The sequence below is a fragment of the Durio zibethinus genome, chromosome 4 (assembly GCF_047325235.1).
Source record: "Durio zibethinus cultivar Kanyao isolate XHJ-2024 chromosome 4, ASM4732523v1, whole genome shotgun sequence".
NCBI lineage: Eukaryota > Viridiplantae > Streptophyta > Magnoliopsida > Malvales > Malvaceae > Durio > Durio zibethinus.
The window spans coordinates 34,660,956-34,671,667 of NC_143165.1; positions in this window are offsets into that span (position 1 = coordinate 34,660,956).

Genomic DNA, 10,712 nt, shown 5'->3' on the forward strand with positions numbered 1-10,712 from the left:
CATTTTTTTTGTGATAAAATTTTTTTATTTTTTTAATGAAAATTAAATCATTATCAAAATTACGGAAGATTATCATATAGTACACAGTAACTACGGCCACTACGGTCTTTCTTCTCTGATCTTTCCCTTTCCTTGCTGTCTTTTTCAACAAAATTTGCAGTAGCGAAGGGACCATGGCCGGCCAGTGATTTCCAAGGTGCTATACAATAAATATCTAGTCAACATATTTTTCTTGTCTTTTTCTATCTTTTGAGAAGCAAAGTAAATGAGCCAAAGTTGGGATGCCAACCTCACATGTCACAACCAATCTTTCATATCATAAACCTTATAATAATTAATCATCATTTTTAATAGATTGATGTGATCTTTATCGTTTTAAAAAATTTATACTACATGATTTTATCAATTATATTAAATAATTAATAATTAAGTGTTTTTTTTTTTCATCAAATGTATTGTTCTATGACACGCATTATTCAACTTTTTTTCTTCTTTCATGCAAGGCCTTATAATAATTAAGCAAAAGTGTAAAATTATGCGCATTTCTCATTAAATCCCTTATTAATCCGTTTATGTTTTATTAGATGGCATATAACAAAGTGCGCGAACATTAACGACTCAATGACACTTTGGTCAAGCCATAATTCGTCTTATGCAATCAAATTATTCCACTTTGACACCATTCTAATATGATCATAATAATTATTCCAAATCCAACTCTCACACTTTATCGTAAATTTGTGAAATCATCCATATATTAAAATGCTCTATTCATAAATTTGTTCAAATAATTTATCTAGCAATCAAAGTGGGACAAACAAATTGATTGATACAAACAAATTGATTGATAAGTTTAGCACTATGATTGAATTTTTTAAATTTTTTAATTTATTTTTTTAAATTACATGTCTAAATCATTTCAAGCAATCAATCTTTAAAAATCTATTTATTATGCACAGCATCTGAATTATGATAATCGATAATTCAAGCAAAAACCAAGATATTTTACCTGTATTCAAGATTAAACATTATCTTTATATAATATCGAGCTGGTGACTTGATTTTTATAAAATTATATTTTTTATTATGATAACTTACTTTAATATTCCTTCATATGGTAATTTTTTTTATTAAGTGGATCAATGATCTGTTTGTAATTTATAAAAAATCTGATGTAATTAATTTATAATATTGTGATATATGTAGAACATTGTAATTTATTGAAAACTTTAATTGCATGACAAACTAGAATCACTCCAAATAATGAGCAACGCTTGGGGTTATGGTCTGTGAGGACTAGTAGCTGTAGAACCAACAGACCATGGTGTCTAAGCGCATGTTACGCCACACCCACACGACCCCTGCACCTGAAACTGCCTTTTAGCCCTTCAATATTTTTTAGTATATCTGAACTAGCCCACTCCTAGAAAGTATTTCAAGCCTGGAAAGGTTAGGCCACTATTTGGGCTTAAAGCCCACCATTCTCAAAAGGCAATCTGTTAAGGCAGACTTTTGAGAAACCACAAATATTCTTTCGGAATTTAGTTTTTATTCATTTTCTTCTATTTTTGGGTGTTTTCTTTCCCCAATTCACGTGCTTTAAAATAAATTCAAATAGTTAGTGAAGATCCAAAACAAGCTAAGACGATTGAGAACTGAAACTGAAATCAAAGCAAATAAGAAAATCAACGAAAATTAGGTGTTGGTGTTAAGAGATTGTAATGGGTGGGCCGGTTTTTTTCATATCTCGATTTTGATTTGATTTGATAAAATAAATATTTAATTTTAATTTGATCAAATATTAAAATATTTTTTATATTTAATTTAACTTGATTGTATGTGTAAAATCGTAATCGATTCGATTTTATTTAAAATTAATTTCATATAATATATTTATTAAGTTAATATTTTAAATTACAATAATATATAATCATTTTATTAATATAATATATATAATTAAATAAATAATAAAAAATATTTTTTATATGCATCAACCAAATCGAAATAGATTTACTTAAAACTCAATATTAATTTAAAAAAACATAATCTGATTTTTAAAAAAATTATAAAATTTGATTGGATTTAGAAATATTTATCAACTCTAATTGATATGTGTAAGTGATAAATGAGAAACTTTAATCAAACAAAACCGACTTCTATATAATTCCAAAGTGGTTATGTTAATAATAAAATAGAAAGTAAATGGATCGATTGAACCAACTTGAACTTGTTTTTACAAACGAAAGTTTAATCCAAATTTGACACCATCTAACTCATAATATCATAACCTTTGTTTTTTCTCACTTTTAATGACCAAAATTAAACACTACCTCAAATCAAATGTATATTTTTATGAATTATTCATTATACTTAAAATGTATTTAATTAATAACAAAAATATTAGAGGTATTTTATAATTGTAAAGACATAATGAACTTTTTTTTTTTCATATGGTAATTGATCAATAATTTACGAATAATTTTATCATTTTAATCGTAACTAATATGTTAGATTGATATGAATTTTTGGAGTTTACATTGGTTTGGTTAACTCAATCTTACACTTGAAAGTATATGAAAATGTTAATTTATCATTTTTTTAATGAATTACTAATTGTTAGGTCAAGTTGAACCAATACTGTAATCTTAAATTTGATTTTTAAAATTTGGGTTATTTAAGCCTAACACTATCACTCCACAAATATAAATAATCCTTTAATATTAAGTATGGATATTCAATTTTGCTTCTCTTTTCGAGCATTAACTTAAATGTAAGCTTTTAATTAATCTCTCACTTTATGATTTCAGGTTTTTAATTTCATCAAAATAGTTTAACACAAAAAAATATATATCTTTAATTAATAATATTATCTTCTTATTGAATTAACCAAGTGAATCAATTAAATGGATTGAAACAAGAATAAACTCTTATCTAATTGAATGATCGATCTAATTATTAAAACATTAAATTTGGATATAATAGTAGTAATAATGGTAATAATAATGGAGATTAATTGAATAGATAACAATCTAATACTTTATTTGTAAAATTTAAATTTAAATTTTATTATTAATAAAATTTTTGGAGCAATATGTAAATATAATATAAATTTTTATTAAAGTTTACTGTATAAGGAAAATTTTTTTTTCTGAACCCGAATAATAATTGTGTAGACGTCCATCGAGTACAAATTGATCATTACGTTTGGAGTGCTGACAAAGAGGCAGTGAAGATTGGGTAAGGGCAAATTAAGTCGGCGTAGAAATGGATGGGACGAGTATCTATGATAAAACCGTGTTGAAAATGGTATGCATATAGTAAATCAAAGGAAGGTCAAAGAAGAAGAGAGAGCAGCAAGCACATTAAAATTAACATGGTAGTCCACATTCAAGTGCCCGACATGCTGAACTGCTACAAAATCACGAGCGATCCTAACCTTAAGCCTGACTGCCTCTGCCTCCCAAACGCCATAGAATGTTTGAAAAAACATCACCGGCAAAGTGGCTACTGTGTAAAATACCACGCGTCCCTTTTAGCTAGCTTTTATTATGTATTAATACTAAAATGTAAACGAATAGAGTTTTCAATAAGTTGTTTATGAATATATTCAATTTTTTTTTATATTCATTTATTAAATTTAATAAATAACTTTAAATAATATTTTTTTATTTGTTTATTAAATAAATTAAATATGAGAATAGATACATTCAATTTATTTATATTTATGAACATTTTCATTTAAAATTTATTTAAAATTTTTTCGTTTATTATTCGTTTACTGTTTGTTTATAATAATATTAACAAAATTATATTTTTTTCATTTATTCTAATTTTATTTTAAGGTTCGTTTATATTTATTAAGCATTTATTTGTTTAAATTTATTTAATTATGATTTATTTATCATTCATAAATATATTCATTTATATATGGTTAATAATATATTTACTTAATATTTACGAATAAATTAATTTAACTTAATTAAATCGAACACAAATATTTTATCATTTAAACGAATCGAGTTTGAACGACTAGAATAATTTTTTTACTAAACACGAATTGAGTCCAAAAACCTCTAAAAATTAACAAACAAACTATAAATATATGTCCGTTCATTCATATGCAGTTTGTTTATAGCTCTAATTAACAAGAAAATATTTCATCTATAATTATTTTTATTATAATTTTATAATTGTTTAATTATAATAAAAGAATTACGTAAAAATTTACTATTTATAAATATGAATTTAATATAAAATGTTGATAAATCTCATATAATTTAAATTATAATTAATTAATTATAATATAATAATATAATATAATAATTATAAATGATCAACTCCGTCCTAATACAAGATTTTTCGTAATTCTCAACATAACTCTAGTTACTCTATAGCTTCTCAAACAAACAATTAAAAAAAAATCAACAACTGTAATTTGACTTGGCTTTCTTAATATTCTAACAAAAATGACAGGACCTAGGACCACATCTCCACATAGAAAAAATATATAATAAACCATTTTAGTAAACCATTTTCTTTCTTCCATCAAAAGGAAAAGGAAAGTTGCATGCCTACCCTTTTTTTTTTTTCTTTTCCAATTTTCTTCATATTGATGTCATGAAGAGAAGGGGAAAAAGTGAGTGAAAAGGCAAATTGGGTTGAAATGGGATGTGATGTGATCTCCAAAGTGGGGGTCAGCTCAGATTCCCCCAAGCCTCATGAAAGTTGGCAAGTTGGGTCAAATAAAGAATATCATGGCTTTGTTGTACATAAACGTTATACTAATACTTACATATTTATTATTATTCCTCATAATTTAGTACAAATAAAATTAGATTATGTAATGTAAGCTGGTCCAATCCCTAAATACTAATATGAGATGCATGGCAATTCTTTCATTCATCCTCTCATCTACTAGTCTGTATGAATACTAATTCAATGCCTGAGGTTGACAAATCCATAGCATTCAAATTCTCCCGTTGTTTTTGCAATCATTTATTGATATATGTATATGCCCTATAAAATAGGGCATGGGTCTGGGAGGATTTGGCATTTTTATTTCCACATTGAATTTTGATCGTATGAGTTAAAAGTTTAATATTTTATTAATAGATTCAGTATCATAGATAGGGCATCTCTCGCTCCTATATATAAATATCAAATATTTAATTGGATAGATCCAGCTGTGTGTTATTTTACTAGTGATCATTTACTCACCAAAAAAGGTAGAGAAAAACAAAAAAGCCAGAGACAGACAAACACTCACACATAAGTATATGGATTTATTATTATTATTATTATGTTTGAATCAAAAGGATATCCATTCCAAAAAACAATAAATATTTACAAACGTGATATTTAACTAGCATTTTGTTTTTCTTAGTACTAATTAAAAATTAGACGAAAAAATGGATTCAGTTTTGATAATAACCCTTTTAAGGTAAGATGACAATTAGTAAATGTTGGTGCTAAGTTAAGATTGGAGGCAAGAATTTGAAATCAAAGTAAGAGATCAATTAGGAGCAAAGGTCAGAACTGTCTTTGACATTTGTATGCCAACTCTCAAGTCAGTGAAATAAAGGAGAAAGGAATAGCTCATAGATAGAAATGAGAAAAGCTCTATTGCTATTTCACGAGACAATCAATAGTGATGTAATGAAAGTGAGGGCAAAACAACAATGATAGAATGTCCAGAATAATCAACTCGTTTGCCAAGCAAAGTCTCACAAAATCTTTCCTAAGAGAAAAAATTGCCCCCCTCACCTAGAGGGAGTGAAGAGTATTTATTATTGAAAGATTAATGACTTGTTAGGCTGGCATTAGTAAGGTGTGCTCAGATCGGTTTGTCACATCAGCTTGAACTAGATGATCAAAATAATCTGATCCAATTGTAAGTCATTCTTTTATGGTAAAAAATAATTACTCTTATTACCAAAAAATACTATTAATAGTCTGTCCCCCCAACAAACAATCTAAAGATTTAGATGAGAGTTAAGTCGAGTTGTTCAACCTACTTTGGGTTTAATCGATCTATTGAACTTTAAAGTTACATCCAATTTGGAACTTTGGGTGTTTGTTTTATTCTCCAACCTTTTAGTGACACGAGTGACTTAAGGTTTTGATATAATGAGATATCACTTTATGATTTATCTGATGTGGATAACTATTAGGATTTTAATAGTGGTTTGACTTTTTTTACTCTATATTTAACTTTGGCCAAGGTTAATAGGCGGTTGACCTAAAAGCCTTTAGGTTGTCAAAGTTAGTTACCCAATAACTGATGTGACACTTGATAGTTTTTATAATAAGATTTTAAATTCATTTATATTAAGAGGATTTACACCATAGTGAATCTATACTGAGGTGAATATGTGCCAAGGTAATTTACACTGAGGTGAATTTATACCAAAATGATTTACATCGAGGTTAATCTGGTGAATTTATGTCAAGGTGATTTATAATAAAGTGAATATATGTCAATGTGATTTATATCGAGGTTAATATGTGCGGAGGTGAATTTCATCAAGATAAACTCTTTTGCTGACCTAAGTTGAACTTAATGTCAAGTCGAGTTCATTATTGAGCTAAGTCCTTATAAAGACAATTTACCAAGCTAAGCGTTTTTTAAGACATTTTTCCTAAGCTAAGCCTTTACAAAAAAAAATAATAAAATTGACTGAACTAATCATTTATCAAGAAATTAATCAAACTGATCATTTATAAAAGCAATTTGATCGAGCTGAGCTCTCTTGGCCTCGTTGATCTCTTTTGGCTAAATTAATATTTTATTAAGAAAAAATAGCAAAGCTAATATTTTATTAATGAAATTTGGTTAAGCTAATCTCCTTTGGTTGAGCTAATTCTAAAAAATATGGTGAAGCTAATATTTTATCAATAAAATTTAATTGAGCTGAGTTCTTTTAGCTGAGATAATCCTTTATTAAGGAAATATGATAAAACTAATATTTTATCAATAAAATTTGGTTGAACTGAGCTTTTTTAGCAGAACTGATCCTTTGTTAGGGAAATATGACGAAACTAATATTTTATCAATGACATTTGATCAAGCTGAACTATTTTAATCAAGCTAATCATTTATTTAGGAAATATGACGAAACTAAATCTTATCAATAAAATTTGATTGAACTAATCACTTTTGGATGAGTTCATCCTTTAGTAAGAAAATTTGGAAGAGTTGATGCTTTATCAAAGAAAATTAATTGAGCTAATCTTATTGGGTTGAATTAAATATTTATAAAAATAATTTATTGAGCTGACATTTTGTGTCGTGATAATCTTTTATGAAGATAATTTATTAAAATAAACTCCTTTGTTAAACTGAACATTTATTAAAGTAATTTGTTTAGATAAATTCTTCAACCTAACTTAATTTTTATACTCTTATTATAAAAAAAATGCCCTTAATAATAAACTAAACTCCGAATTGTCGTAAATAATATTTATTATTATTATTTTATATATTATTTTATTCTATAATAAATTTTTTTTATATTTTTAATGAAAATTAAATCATTATCAAAATTACGGGAGATTATCATATAGTACACGGTGACTACGGCCAGTACGGTCTTTTTTCTCTGATCTTTCCCTTTACTTGCTGTCTTTTTCAACAAAATTTGTAGTAGCAGCCGGCCAGTGATTTCCAAGGTGCTATACAATAAATATCTAGTCAATATATTTTTCTTGTCTTTTTCTATCTTTTGAAAAGCAAAATAAATGTGCTAAAGTTAGGTAGCCAACCTCACATGTCACAACCAATCTTTCATATCATAAACCTTATAATAATTAATCATCATTTTTAATAGATTGATGTGATTTTTATTGTTTTAAAAAATTTATACTACATGATTTTATCAATTATATTAAATAATTAATAATTAAGTGTTTTTTTATTTCATCAAATGTATTCTTCTATGACACGCATTATTCAACTTTTTTTCTTTTTTCATGCAAGGCCTAATAATATTTAAGCAAAAGTGTAAAATTATGCCCATTTCTCATTAAATCCCAAATTAATCCGTCTATGTTTTATTTAGATAGCATATAACAAAGTGCGGTGAACATTTTTCCAAATGAAACATCAGTGAAGAGAGATTACTACTCTTGTTAATATAACGGTTCATGTGTCACGGACCTAAGGGAGAGTCCTAAATCCCACATCGAACATAATAGGAAGGTCCCTGGGGTATAAAAGGGTTCACACCATCTCCGCCTTGTGAGGCGCCTTTTGTAGGACAAAACCGTGAGGTCAAGGGGGCCAGAGCGGACAATACCTCACAAGGGTGTGAACCGTGGCGAGAAGGCTGATCTGGGACGCCGAAAGGGTGAATGCCCGGGTCCCGGAGCCGCGCGGGTTCGGAGCTTAAGTCTCGACCCGTGACAAGTGGTATCAGAGCCAGCCCTAAACCGTTCGATCCACGCCGAGCGCCTCGAGGGAGGTAGGCAGGGTGGCCGGCCTCCGTGACGAGGGCGTCACGAGGTTGGGTGCGGGAGAATGTCACGGACCTAAGGGGGAGTCCTGAATCCCACATCGAACATAATAGGAAGGTCCCTGGGGTATAAAAGGGTTCACACCATCTCCGCCTTGTGAGGCGCCTTTTGTAGGACAAAACCGTGAGGCCAAGGGGGCCAGAGCGGACAATACCTCACAAGGGTGTGAACCGTGACGAGAAGGCTGATCTGGAACGCCGGAAGGGTGAATGCTCGGGTCCCGGAGCCGCGCGGGTTCGAAGCTTGAGTCTCGACCCGTGACACATGACCTTTCTTTTCATTCTCACCTGGTATTTGGCCCTTAGCCGCAATTTTTCAACACAGGTTTATTTGTAATTTCAACAACGGGTAACGACTCAGTGACACTTTAGCCAAGCCATAATTCGTCTTATGCAATCAAATAATTCCACTTTGACACCATTCTAATATGATCATAATAATTATTCCAAATCCAACTCCCACACTTTATCATAAATTTGCAAAATCATCCATATATTAAAATGCTTTATTCATAAATTTGTCCAAATAATTGATCTATCAAACAAAGTGGGACAAACAAATTGATTGATAAATTGAACATTTTGATTGAATTTTTTTTAAATTACATGTCAAATCATCTCAAACATTCAATCTTTAAAAATCTGTCCATTATGCACAACATCTAAATTATGATAGTCCATAATTCAGGTATAAGACCAAAATATTTTACCTGTATTCAAGACTAAATGCTATCTTCGCATAATGTTGGAGCCGGTGATTTGAGTTTTATATAATTATATTTTTCGTTATAACAAATTACTTTAGTATTTCTTGATATAATAATATTTTTTATTAAGTGGATTAATGATCTTTTTATAATTTTATAAAAAATCTGATGTAATTAATTTATAATATAGTGATAACTGTAGAACATTGTAATTTATTGAAAACTTTAATTGGATAACAAACTAGAATCACTCCAAATAACGAGCAACGCTTGGGGTTATGGTCTGTAAAGACTAGTGGCTGTAGAACCATTAGACCATGGTGTCTAAGCCCATGTTCCGCCAGACCCACATGACCCCTGCACCTGAAACTGTTTTTCAGCCTTTCAATATTTTTTAGTATATCTGAACTAGCCCACTCCTAGAAAGTATTTCAAGCCTGGAAAGGTTAGGCCACATTTGGGCTTAAAGCCCACCAGTGTCAAAAGGCAATATGTTAAGGCAGACGTGTGTCCAATCTACAAACCACAAAAATTCTTTCGGAATTTAGTTTTTATTCATTTTCTTCTATTTTTGGGTGTTTTCTTTCCCAAGTTCACGTGCTTTAAAATAAATTCAAATAGTTAGTGAAGATCCAAAACAAGCTAAGACGATTGAGAACTGAAACTGAAATCAAAGCAAATAAGAAAATCAACGAAAATTAGGTGTTGGTGTTAGAGATGGTAATGGGTGGGGCGGTTTCTTCCCGTTTTGATTTTGACTTGATTTGATAAAACAAATATCTAATTTTGATTTGATTGAGTATTAAAATATTATTTTTTGTATTTGATTTAATTTGATTGTATATATATATAATTGTAATTTAAAATTAATTTTATATAATATTTTTATTAAGTTAATATTTTAAATTACAATAATACATAATCATTTTATTAATATAATATATATAAATATAAAATTAAATAAATAATAAAAAATATTTTATATATATATCAAATCAAGTCGAAATAGATTTACCTAAAACTCAATTTTTTTTTTAAAATTAACTTGATTTTTAAAAATATTATAAAATTTGGTTAGATTTAGAAATATTTATCACTCCTAATTGATATGTATAAGTGATAAATGAAAAATTGTAATTGAACAAAATCGACTTCTATATAATTCCAGAGTGATTATGTTAATAATAAAATAATAAGTAAATGGATCGATTGAGCCAACTTAAACTTATTTTTAAAATCGAAAATCCAATTCAAATCTAACATTATTTGACTCATAAATATATGAACCTTTGTTTTTTTTCACTTTTAATGACCAAAATTAAACACTATCTCAAATCAAATGTATATTTTTATTAATTATTCATTATATTTAATATGTATTTAATTAATAACAAAAAGATTAGAGGTATTTTATAATTAAAAAGATAGAATGAACTTTTTTTCTCATATGATGACTGATCAATAATTTATGAACAATTTTATCATTTTAATCATA